The sequence below is a fragment of the Sorex fumeus genome, unplaced genomic scaffold (assembly GCF_029834395.1).
Source record: "Sorex fumeus unplaced genomic scaffold, SorFum_2.1 ptg000001l, whole genome shotgun sequence".
In the NCBI taxonomy this organism is placed as follows: Eukaryota; Metazoa; Chordata; class Mammalia; order Eulipotyphla; family Soricidae; genus Sorex; species Sorex fumeus.
The window spans coordinates 7,965,965-7,975,958 of NW_026606058.1; positions in this window are offsets into that span (position 1 = coordinate 7,965,965).

The following is a 9,994-nucleotide window of genomic DNA, read 5'->3' on the forward strand; positions in this document are numbered from 1 at the left end:
TCCAGAGTCTCATTATAGATCTCTTAGTAGAGAGCATAAAACAACATGCCATAGCTATGCCACTGGAGGGGGAGGGCAGCGGGTGAGTTCCCCTCCCTGACCCAAGGAGCCAGCCCTGGCAGCCAAAAGCCTCCAGAACTCGAATGGGCACTGGTGGAGGGATGGGTACTTGATCATTATATAACTGAAACCCAAGCACAAAAATTTGTAAGTCAACAACTGTACCTCATGGTATTTCACTTGATCACTTGACATCCCGTTACTCATCAATTTGCTTGAGCGGGCACCAGTTACGTCTCCATCCATTCCTGTCGCATGCTAGTGTAGCCCAATGGCATCTGCTCATTCTAGGAGCACGAAGAGCCTCAAACTGATCATTCAGGGTCTTAACGAAGAGGTCTGAACATCTCATAGGTGTTTGGCCACACAGTGTTTTGATGTCCCATGGAATCCAGTCTGTAATGGCTCTAGTCCAGTGGTCGTCTCCAAATCTCATTATGTGTCCAGCCCATCTGATTTTTGACGCCTTGGCAAACGAGACAGAGTCCCTGATTCTTGAGTGTTGACAGAGGTCGGAACTCCAGATTCTTTCTCTCATTGAAGTGAAACATGATACTCCAAACATAGCTCTTTTGATTCCTCTTTGGGAGACCCGAATAGCATTCTCATCCTGCTTTCGTAGGGCTCAGGTCTCTGAGGCGTATGTTAATGCAGGAAGAACAGTGGAATCAAAGAGATGTGCCCAGAGCCAGAGGTTCTTCATCCTCGTAGCTATTTCTTCGATGCTCTTGAAGGTGTTCCAAGCCACTCTCTTCCTCCTGTGCAACTCAGGTGCCAGGTCATTCATCATGTTGACTTCTCGACCTAGGTACACATAAATGTTGCATTCGGAGATGGTCATTCCATTGAGAGCGAGTGGAAAGTCAGGAATGAGACTGTTTCTCATAAACATTGTCTTCGTGAGATTCAGCTGTAGTCCGACCTTTCCATACTCACGGTCAAAGTCGGCCAGCATTTGTGCCGCTTGGCTAAAGTCCTCCACTACTTCCACTACCCAGCCGCTGCCATGTTCCAGGACACTTTCTGGAAGCTCGGGCAGAGACTCATGCACGAGTGAAGCCCCACGGAACAAGATAAGCAAAACTCTGATACCTTGGACTCCAGGATCAACAGACCCGGGGAAAGAGATCCTCTGCCTGCTCCCACCAACCACAGGTGATGAAGGGATTAAAACCAGGTTTTTCACTTAAAACAAAAAAAAAGCCTCCAAAACTCAACCACTGCCATGCTCTTGGCTGCTCTCCACATACTCGGGCCGAATCTACCCACGAGTGAACCTATTTCTGTACCACGTGGCAGCATTTGTGGCTGCATGACATCTCATGCCTCACACAACTAATATTCCAAGAGTAGTACACTGCATTTGATGAAGTTTAAAGTATAAAGCAACCAACCTCAGAAGAAAATATATTTTTACATATATATATAAGCACACAAAGCTCAACCTTTAACAACATGTTATTAATCTCTCATAGAAGAGCTTAATGACCCATGGGTGAAATACAACAATCTTCACACAATTTCCTCTAAAAAAACTTTTTTGAATCATTTTTAAAGGTTTATTCTTAACAAACAATACAAAATAAATTATTTCGGTTTTGCTTTGGGGCAGGGGTTGGGGATTGGGATGGAAACATCTGAAATATGGTGGTGGAAAGGTGTAATGGTGGTGGGATTGGTGTTCAAATATCAAACATAATCACTTATTGTGAGCTATTTTATAAGAAAAATTTAAAAAGAAAGATTTCAAAGTAGAACTTTTGGGATGTCTTTGTATCTAAACTATCTTAAAATTTTTTGTTGAGTAATGACATTTTTCAACTAATTCTGATCAAATAATCAGGTGTACATCAGGCATTTGCATGAATATATAACTATATGCTAGAAAATTAAAAAGGTTTAGATGCTAAGCAATACTTCAGAAACTAGGCTTCCATCTGAGATTCCTTTTCCTTTTACCCTTTTTTCCTGAAACTTCTTTTGGGGAGGGAGGAGGGGTGCCAAACTCTGCAGTGCCAGGGCTTACACCTGGCTCTGTGCTCAGGGATATCTCCTGGTGGGGTTCAGGAGACCATTAGGCGTTGGTGATCAAATCCGATTGGCCACCTGCAAGGCAAGTGAACTGCCCACTATACTATCTCTCTGGCCCTGAAAATTCTTTACCTGCTGCCTCCAAAGGATTTTGGGACAAAGGTCTTGATATAGGTCCTACACTGACTTTTGCATTCAGAACCTATTTATAGATTTGTGTCTACTGTTTCTTGTTTGCAACTTAGCCTGGAATAAGTGTCCTCAAGTAGAACACAAATCAGTGTTGTGCTTGGTCTTACGTGTTCACTGTAACTTTTGTAAAATTTCCTAGTGGCTTTAGAGATTGACGCCTGATCCGTGGAACTACATGATCCAGATACAAGAACAAGGTAATGTTGAACAAGTTGGCAGAAATTGTTTGTACCAGTGTTGCCAAATGACTCCTGTGGCAAAGGTCAATGGACCTTCTCTGCATGGTCCACACATGGTTGAAAGAAATTCATGAGTGCTATTTCCCAGTCCTAATGCCTTCTATCAGACCACTTCACTTATTGATGTCTAACTAGGTGATTTTTAGCTTTGATTTTTTAAAAATCTAACTGTCACTGTCACTGTCCTCCCATTGTTCATCGATTTGCTCGAGCGGGCCCAGTAACGTCTCCATTGGAGACTTTATTGTTACTGTGTTTGGCATATCGAATACATACGGGTAGCTTGCCAGGCTCTGCCATGCGGGCGAGATACTCTTGGTAGCTTGCCGGGCTCTCCGAGAGGGGAGGAGGAATCGAACTTGGGTCGGCCATGTTGGCTGCGTGCAAGGCAAACGCCCTACCCGCTGTGCTATCGCTCCAGCCCCCTTAAACATTTGAGTGAAGTCTAAAGTCCACACTTTATCAAGAATCTAAAATGTCGATGAGAGATATGTGCAATCATTAATCAACAAATGAAGGCTTTATCAGCATTCCTAACAGATGACAGGGGTTAAGATATGTTTGAGGGGAGGAAGAGTGATTAATTCCCTGGCTTCCCAACTTACTGGGGTCTGCAGAAGTGTTCAAAGGTAACACTAGGCTAGATGACTTGGTATTCAAAGAAGGCAACTGCCATTGCTAAGAGAATGGGTGATCGGGCTGGGGCTGGGACACGAAGATCACGAATCACAAATCACGACCATCCTGTTATTCGTTGATTGCCTTGAGCAGGACCCAGTAATGTCTCCTTCATCCCAGCCCTGAGATTTTTAAGAAAGTGCTATATTCAAGGCATTTTTAGGAGAATGAGACCCATCATTGTTACTGGTATTTGGCATATTGGGTACCTCACGGGGAGTTTGCCAGACTCTGCCGTGTGGGCAGGTTACATTCGGTAGCCTGCCAGTTTGTCCAAAGTAGGAATGAGATAATAAGATGTCATAATAAGATGTCATGCGGCCAGAAATGCGGCCGCACGGTTCTGGGAGCTGGTTTTTATAGTCTCTGAGTCTTGGCCATTGATGGGATTACATGGCGCCAGGGGGCCAGTTGTTGAGTGTGACCCCCGCCTACTGGAATTCAGAGGATCTGGGTGGAGGATCTGAGCATCCTCCACGAAGATCAAAAGTTAATAATTTTATGAGGGTAAGGTTTGGAGAAGAGACTGAAAAGAAAGGCCTTGAAAATGATATTTTTTCATAACTAAATAGGTTTTGATTTAAATATTTTTTTATTGACCAAAAGTGGACTTTTGTGAGAACAGATTAATGATCAAATATGCTCTGGTGATCTCTAGAGTTGATTGAAAAAGATGTTTTCTGGCTGAAAATTATTTCCACCCATTTTGAAAAAGCTTTTTTTTTTTTTAAAAAAGCAACTTTTAAACAAATTGATTGAGACCTAATTTACACTATTAAATTCACCCTTTAAAAAGTATAGTGTGTGGGGGCTGGAGCAATAGCACAGTGGGTAGGGCATTTGCCTTGCATGTGGCTGACCTGGGTTCGATCCCCGGCATCCCATATGGTCCCCCAAGCACCGCCAGGAGTAATTCCTGAGTACAGAGCCAGGAGTAACTCCTGATCATTGCTGGGTGTGACCCAAAAAGAGGGAAAAAAAAGTATAGTGTGACCGCCTGTTCCCCCTGTTAGCTCAGGGCCTGCCATCTTCCAGAGGCCAATGGACAGCCAGGTAGGGGTCGACAGTGACAAGACATGTGGAGCCTCATGGGATGGGGGTGGAGTTGGCCCTTTCCTCCACTGCCCCAAGGAGACCTCCGAGTCGCCACCCATGAACGGGTTCTCTGGATACTCAACAAGCTGCTGAAGCCATGATCCCAGAGATTCAGAAACAAATCTTGGAACCCGGCAGCTTTTGGCAGAAATGCGTCCGGACTCCGCATTAGGTTACCATCCCCAGACCACCCCAGGTGGGAATAGGTGCCAATCCACTGCCTGTTCCCCTGGCGGCTCGGGACCCTCCATCTTCCAGAGGCCAATGGACAGCCAGGTAGACTCAGAAACAAATCTTGGAACCCAACAGCTTTTGGCAGAAATCCCTCCAGATTTTAATTATTAAGATTTCAGAATTCCAGGCCAAGCGGCATCATATGCTATTCATAATCAGCAATAGAAAAAAAATTGTCTAGTGTTGCCTTTTTGGCAGATGTGAGTGTTGGGGTAAAATCCCAAATAATAATGGTGGGTCTGGCGTCAAAATATTGAATGTAAACAAAGTAGAGAGAGAGCAATGTGGGAATCATCTGCCACACAGGTAGGCGGAGGGTGTGGGATGGGGGGTATACTGGAGTTTTTGGTGGTGGAAAATGTGCAGTGGTGAAGTCTCAGTCATACATAATCATTGTATGACTGAGACTTAAACTTGAAAGCTTTGTAACTGTTCTCACGGTGATTCAATAAATAAATTTATTAAAAAAAATAAAAACTACAGTATGATGGGTGACAATTGAATACAGTTGGGAAAATACCAAAACTATGATAAAAATATAGCATTCCCAAACATTTCTCATTTCCTTTGCACTCAATCCCCTATTCCTCCTGTGATTTGAGAAGCACTACTTTGATCGCTGTTGCCATAGTTTTGTTTTAACTAAAGCTTCAGATGAAAGGATTTTTACATAGTCTTTTGTTTCTTGGTTTCATTCGCATGTATAATGATCTTTAGATTTGTCTATATCTATGTGTGAGGAATTTATTTTCTTTTATCATTGAACAATTTCCCAAGTTGTGGGTTGTTTCTTGCTTTGTTTTGCAGGCGGTGAGAAATCATTTCTAGTTTTGTGTCAGACACGGCAGAGTCTGGCAACACGGCAGAGTCTGGCAAACTCCCCGTGGCGTACCCAATATGCCAAATACCAGTAACAATGATGGGTCTCATTCTCTTAAAGAGCCTTGAATATAATCTCAGGGCTAGGATGAAGGAGACGTTACTGGGGCCTGCTCGAGGCAATCGACGATTAACAGGATGATTTGTGATTTGTGTCAGCAAAAAATTAAACTCCCACAAACAAGACTGCTAAGACTACTGAGATTAACTCAAGACTGCTGTTCACTTTGCTGCTTTGGGGTATATATTCTGATTACTCTTAGTAAATAGCCAGGAAGGGACTTTTATGTATGTGCTTTCTGTACTTTAAGTATGTTTGATTTTATGATCAGGACCATAAAGATAACTGCCAAATTGCTTTTCAAAAGGGCAACAACATTTTGTATCCCAAGAATAATATTTGAGGGTTATTGTAGCTGTGTTTATTCATCAGTACTTGTTATCAGTCTTTTAAATTTTTTTTTTATTAGTGGAACACCATGAGGTACAGTTGTAGATTTACAAAGTTTTGTGCTTGGGTTTCTATTATACAATGATCAAGTACCCATCTCTCCTCCAGTGCCCATTTTCCACCACCATGGATCCCAGTGTCCCTCCCATACCCATCCCCCCATCCCACCCTGCCTCTGTGGCAGGGCATTCCCTTTTGTTCTCTCTCTCCTTTTGGGTGTTGTGGTCTGCAAAAAGGCATTGAGTGGCAATCATGTTCAGTCCATAGTCTACTTTCAACATGTATCTCCCCTCCTGGGAGGATCCTCCAAACACCCTTTATTTGGTGCTCCCTTCTCTATCTGAGCTGCCCTTTCCCCTGGAGTGCCCGGCTGGCCTCTAAGCCATGGAGTAATCCTCCTAGTCTTTTTAATTTTAATTTTAATCGCCAGTTGGCTACAGGAGAATGTGGTTCATAGGGAAAGTTGGGTTGAAATCCAGCCTGTTTTGATTCTGTGGGTTCAAGGCTGTATATATATATATATATATATATATATATATATATATATATATTAAAGAGCAGTGGTGCTTTATCTCTCTTGCCTCCTGTATTCGGTGGTCTTCACTCCCCCCCCCACCCTAGGGAGGCCGATGGTGATGGGCAGGCAAAGGAAGGAACGAGGGCCAGGCTGGTCGGTATCAATTGCAGTTTATTCCAATCTCCTCTCCATTCTCCTCTGAGTCTCCTTCTGCTTCTCTCTCTGGATCCCCCTTCATTCTCCTTCTCGCTCCCCCAGCCCACTCTTACTGCCTAGTTTATATAGAAATCATGTAGGGTGGGGATACAAAGGTAGGGTTGAACATTAACAAGTCAACAGAAGAGGTAAGGCCATTCTTCCAGGAGATTAACTCAAGGCAAAATCTAAAGAGATCACTTCAGATTACTAGGAGATCTGTTCAAGGGCAGAATTCCATCCAGGGTGTGTTGCTTTCTTCTTTTCTCAACTAGTAATCCACTTAAATAGTTGTAATAAATTTACTTCTAATATTTCTAGCAATGTCATTTTGTATGAGCACAGTAAGAGATATATCAAGCTTAAAGTTTTGTTCCTCCTGAGGACAGCTCACTGTATATTCCAGACCACAGTACTCAGGTCAGGTTAGCCTCCCTAACCCCAAGAGGGTCCTTATTCAGTTACCTCTTTTGGGTCATGACAGAGTTTGTCCATGACCATGTTCTTGACATATAGCTAAGTATTGTGGTGCTTTGGCCTGGCCCATTTTGATGCCAGGGCAGCTCACAGCTTGCTCTGGGTCCATTCAGTCCCTCGTCGGGACCCTGCTTTTGGGATGGTAGGCAGTTAAGGGAAACTGAGGCTTGAGTCTAGAAAGCCTATGTCTAAGAGTGAATATTATTCAGAGTCAATTAATTCCCAAGTTACAAAAGCATAATATTAACTGTCTTCCTGTATCCTTTTTGGACTTTGCTTTAAACTATGCAAAAGACATAAGGAGAGGAGAAAGGCAATATTTCACTCATGAATACAAGTCAAGTGTCCTTAGAAGGATCTGACCTTACAAGTCAACAGAATCTGAGTAGGGGGGAAAAGTGATTAAGTGGCTGGGGAGGAGAGCACAGTAGCACTGTAGCACTGTCCTCCCATTGTTTATTGATTTGCTTGAGCGGGCACCAATAATGTCTCCTTTGTGAGACTTGTTGTTACTGTTTGTGGCATATCGAAGATGCCATGGGGAGCTTGCCAGGCTCTGCCAAACGGGCGGGATACTCTCGATAGCTTGCTAGGCTCTCTGAGAGGGGTGAGGAATCAAACCCGGGTTGGCTGCGTGCAAGGCAAACGCCCTACCTGCTGTGCTATCACTCCAGCCCTGGAGGAGAGCAGAGAGAAGAATTTACAGATAAACACAGAGGAATGGGAGTGACTTGGGAGCACTGAGCACTTTGATGGGTGTAACTCGATAAACCTAAGCTCCCTGTGGCAAAGGAGAAAGGACAAACCAATGTTATCCTACACAGGACCCTTGGTTTTCAGAATGGTTTCCTAAAAAATTTTCACACAGGTATAATATGGGCTGGCAGTGACCCTTTCCCTGATGAAATGCTTCCTAGGCCTGAGATTTTAAAGTGAGTTGCATGTGATATTTCTTACTCAAGTTAGTGCTCAGGACCATCTTCCTGGCACAAGTGAGTGCCTGAGGGATGGGTGCCCAACTCCCATGGGATGATTTCTGGCTATTGAGGGCAAATTTGGAGGCTTTTGTTTGTGGGCTCTGACTTTTTTTTATTCTAGTGAAGATTAGAGCTATCATCATTGTTTTAAATTATATGAGACATGAGAATGAAATGGATTCCCAAACTCTATCCTGGAGACTTTGGTCAACCAGTCAAGTCATACTAAAAGTTCAAATCTACTATAGACTACGGAGTAAAATGTAAAGAGAACAACACATTCTCTTCACATTGAAACTTTATGTCAGTTGTGATCTAAGGTATGTATCTGTATACACCCTTACACAAATCTGCTCCCTACACCCTTTCCTGTTATTTTGGAGATTAATCCTACTGCATTATTTAGTCCACTTTTTTGGTTTTATTTCTTGGGTCATATCTGATGGTGCACAAGGTTTATTCCTGGTTCTATGCTCAAGGGTCATTCCTGGTGAATTGTAAGTAATGACAGGGATCAAACCAGTATGGCCACATGCAAGACAAATGCCTTACTTACTATACAATCCCTCTAGACCCTAGCTGAATCTTTTTCTACAGCAACCTCACTGTCCCTGAAATGTATGGTTCATAATGACAAGGAATTTCACCTGTCTTCACTGACAGATTCTCAGTTCCTGAAATGAATTTTTAAACATAAAATGCTTTTAGTAAAATTTTGTTGAATGATATGTCTAGTTTAATTATTATTAAGGATTACTGGAATTCCATATGCTTAAATTAAAACAGGCACAGTTCCAGGGTTTTTCAAAGATTACCCCAATCTTCTAATAACAGAAATCTGCTTGTCCAAATTTGGGGACATCCACTATGTCCATGCAGAATGCTGGCATTCCCACTAGGCCAAGGAAAATGTGTTGTCATAGTTTTACCACTAAGATTGAGATAGTTTTTCTTTGGAGATTGTAGGTGGGGTATGATGTCTTTTATTTCTCATATGTATCATTGGTAGAAAATAAAAAAAGGAGCAGCTCTATCTTTTGGAGATATTTTCATCCATGTTTCCTTGACTTTGGTTTTGATTTGGGTCATACCCAGTAATTCTCAGGCAATTCTCTAGGGCCTCACCCTTGGCAGTGTGGTGTCTGGGATCAAGCCTGGCTTCTGCTTGTGAAATATGCACCTTTTTGGCTGTCTCCTTGGCCTTCATCCATGTTTACTTCACATTCTAATTTTTTTTATAGAATCTGGCCCACAGGTTTTCACAATTCTTGTGTCCAGTAGGAATTCCTTCCATTCCTTCCTACAAACTCCATCTGAAAATTTGTTATTTTGGTGTTTCTCTGACAGTGATTTGTCCGGAACCCTCTTAGGGTTGGGTGGTTGCTGTTTTGCAGAAGTTAACTTTTTGCTTAGTTGGAAAAAATGATCCTTGTGGACATAGGGGAAGGGGTTGGTGTTGGAACACTCTGCACCTGAAACTCAGCCATAAATATCTTTGTGATTTTGTAATTCACAGTGATTCAATAAAAAGAAAAGAAAAACAGTTTACTTCTGTCTGTTTGCTATCTTATTGAAATTTCACCCTAAGATATTTATCCTTTGCATACACGAGTTTGTAAATGTTAAGAGTGACAAGGGTGTAGTGGGAAGAAGGAAGAAAACAGGAAATGAGGGTAAAGTGAGGAAAATAGTTAAGACCACGTCTGCATTTCCCTTTCTTCTGGGACTCCTCTCTCAGCCAGCTCTCCACAGCTAAGGAACCTCCTGAGTTAGGCTTTGTGACTGTGTGTTTTCTGGTTGGGAGAAGGGCATGAGGATGTGTTCCACACACGCCCAGCCCCATGGCCACTCCTCTCCAGTGCCGTATCCCTCAGGAAAAGGGATCAGCCCAAAGCCACACTCTCTGCAATTGTCTAGGTCATATTACTTCTTCTTGCATTGCCAAGCAGAGTCCTGACTAATAAGATTG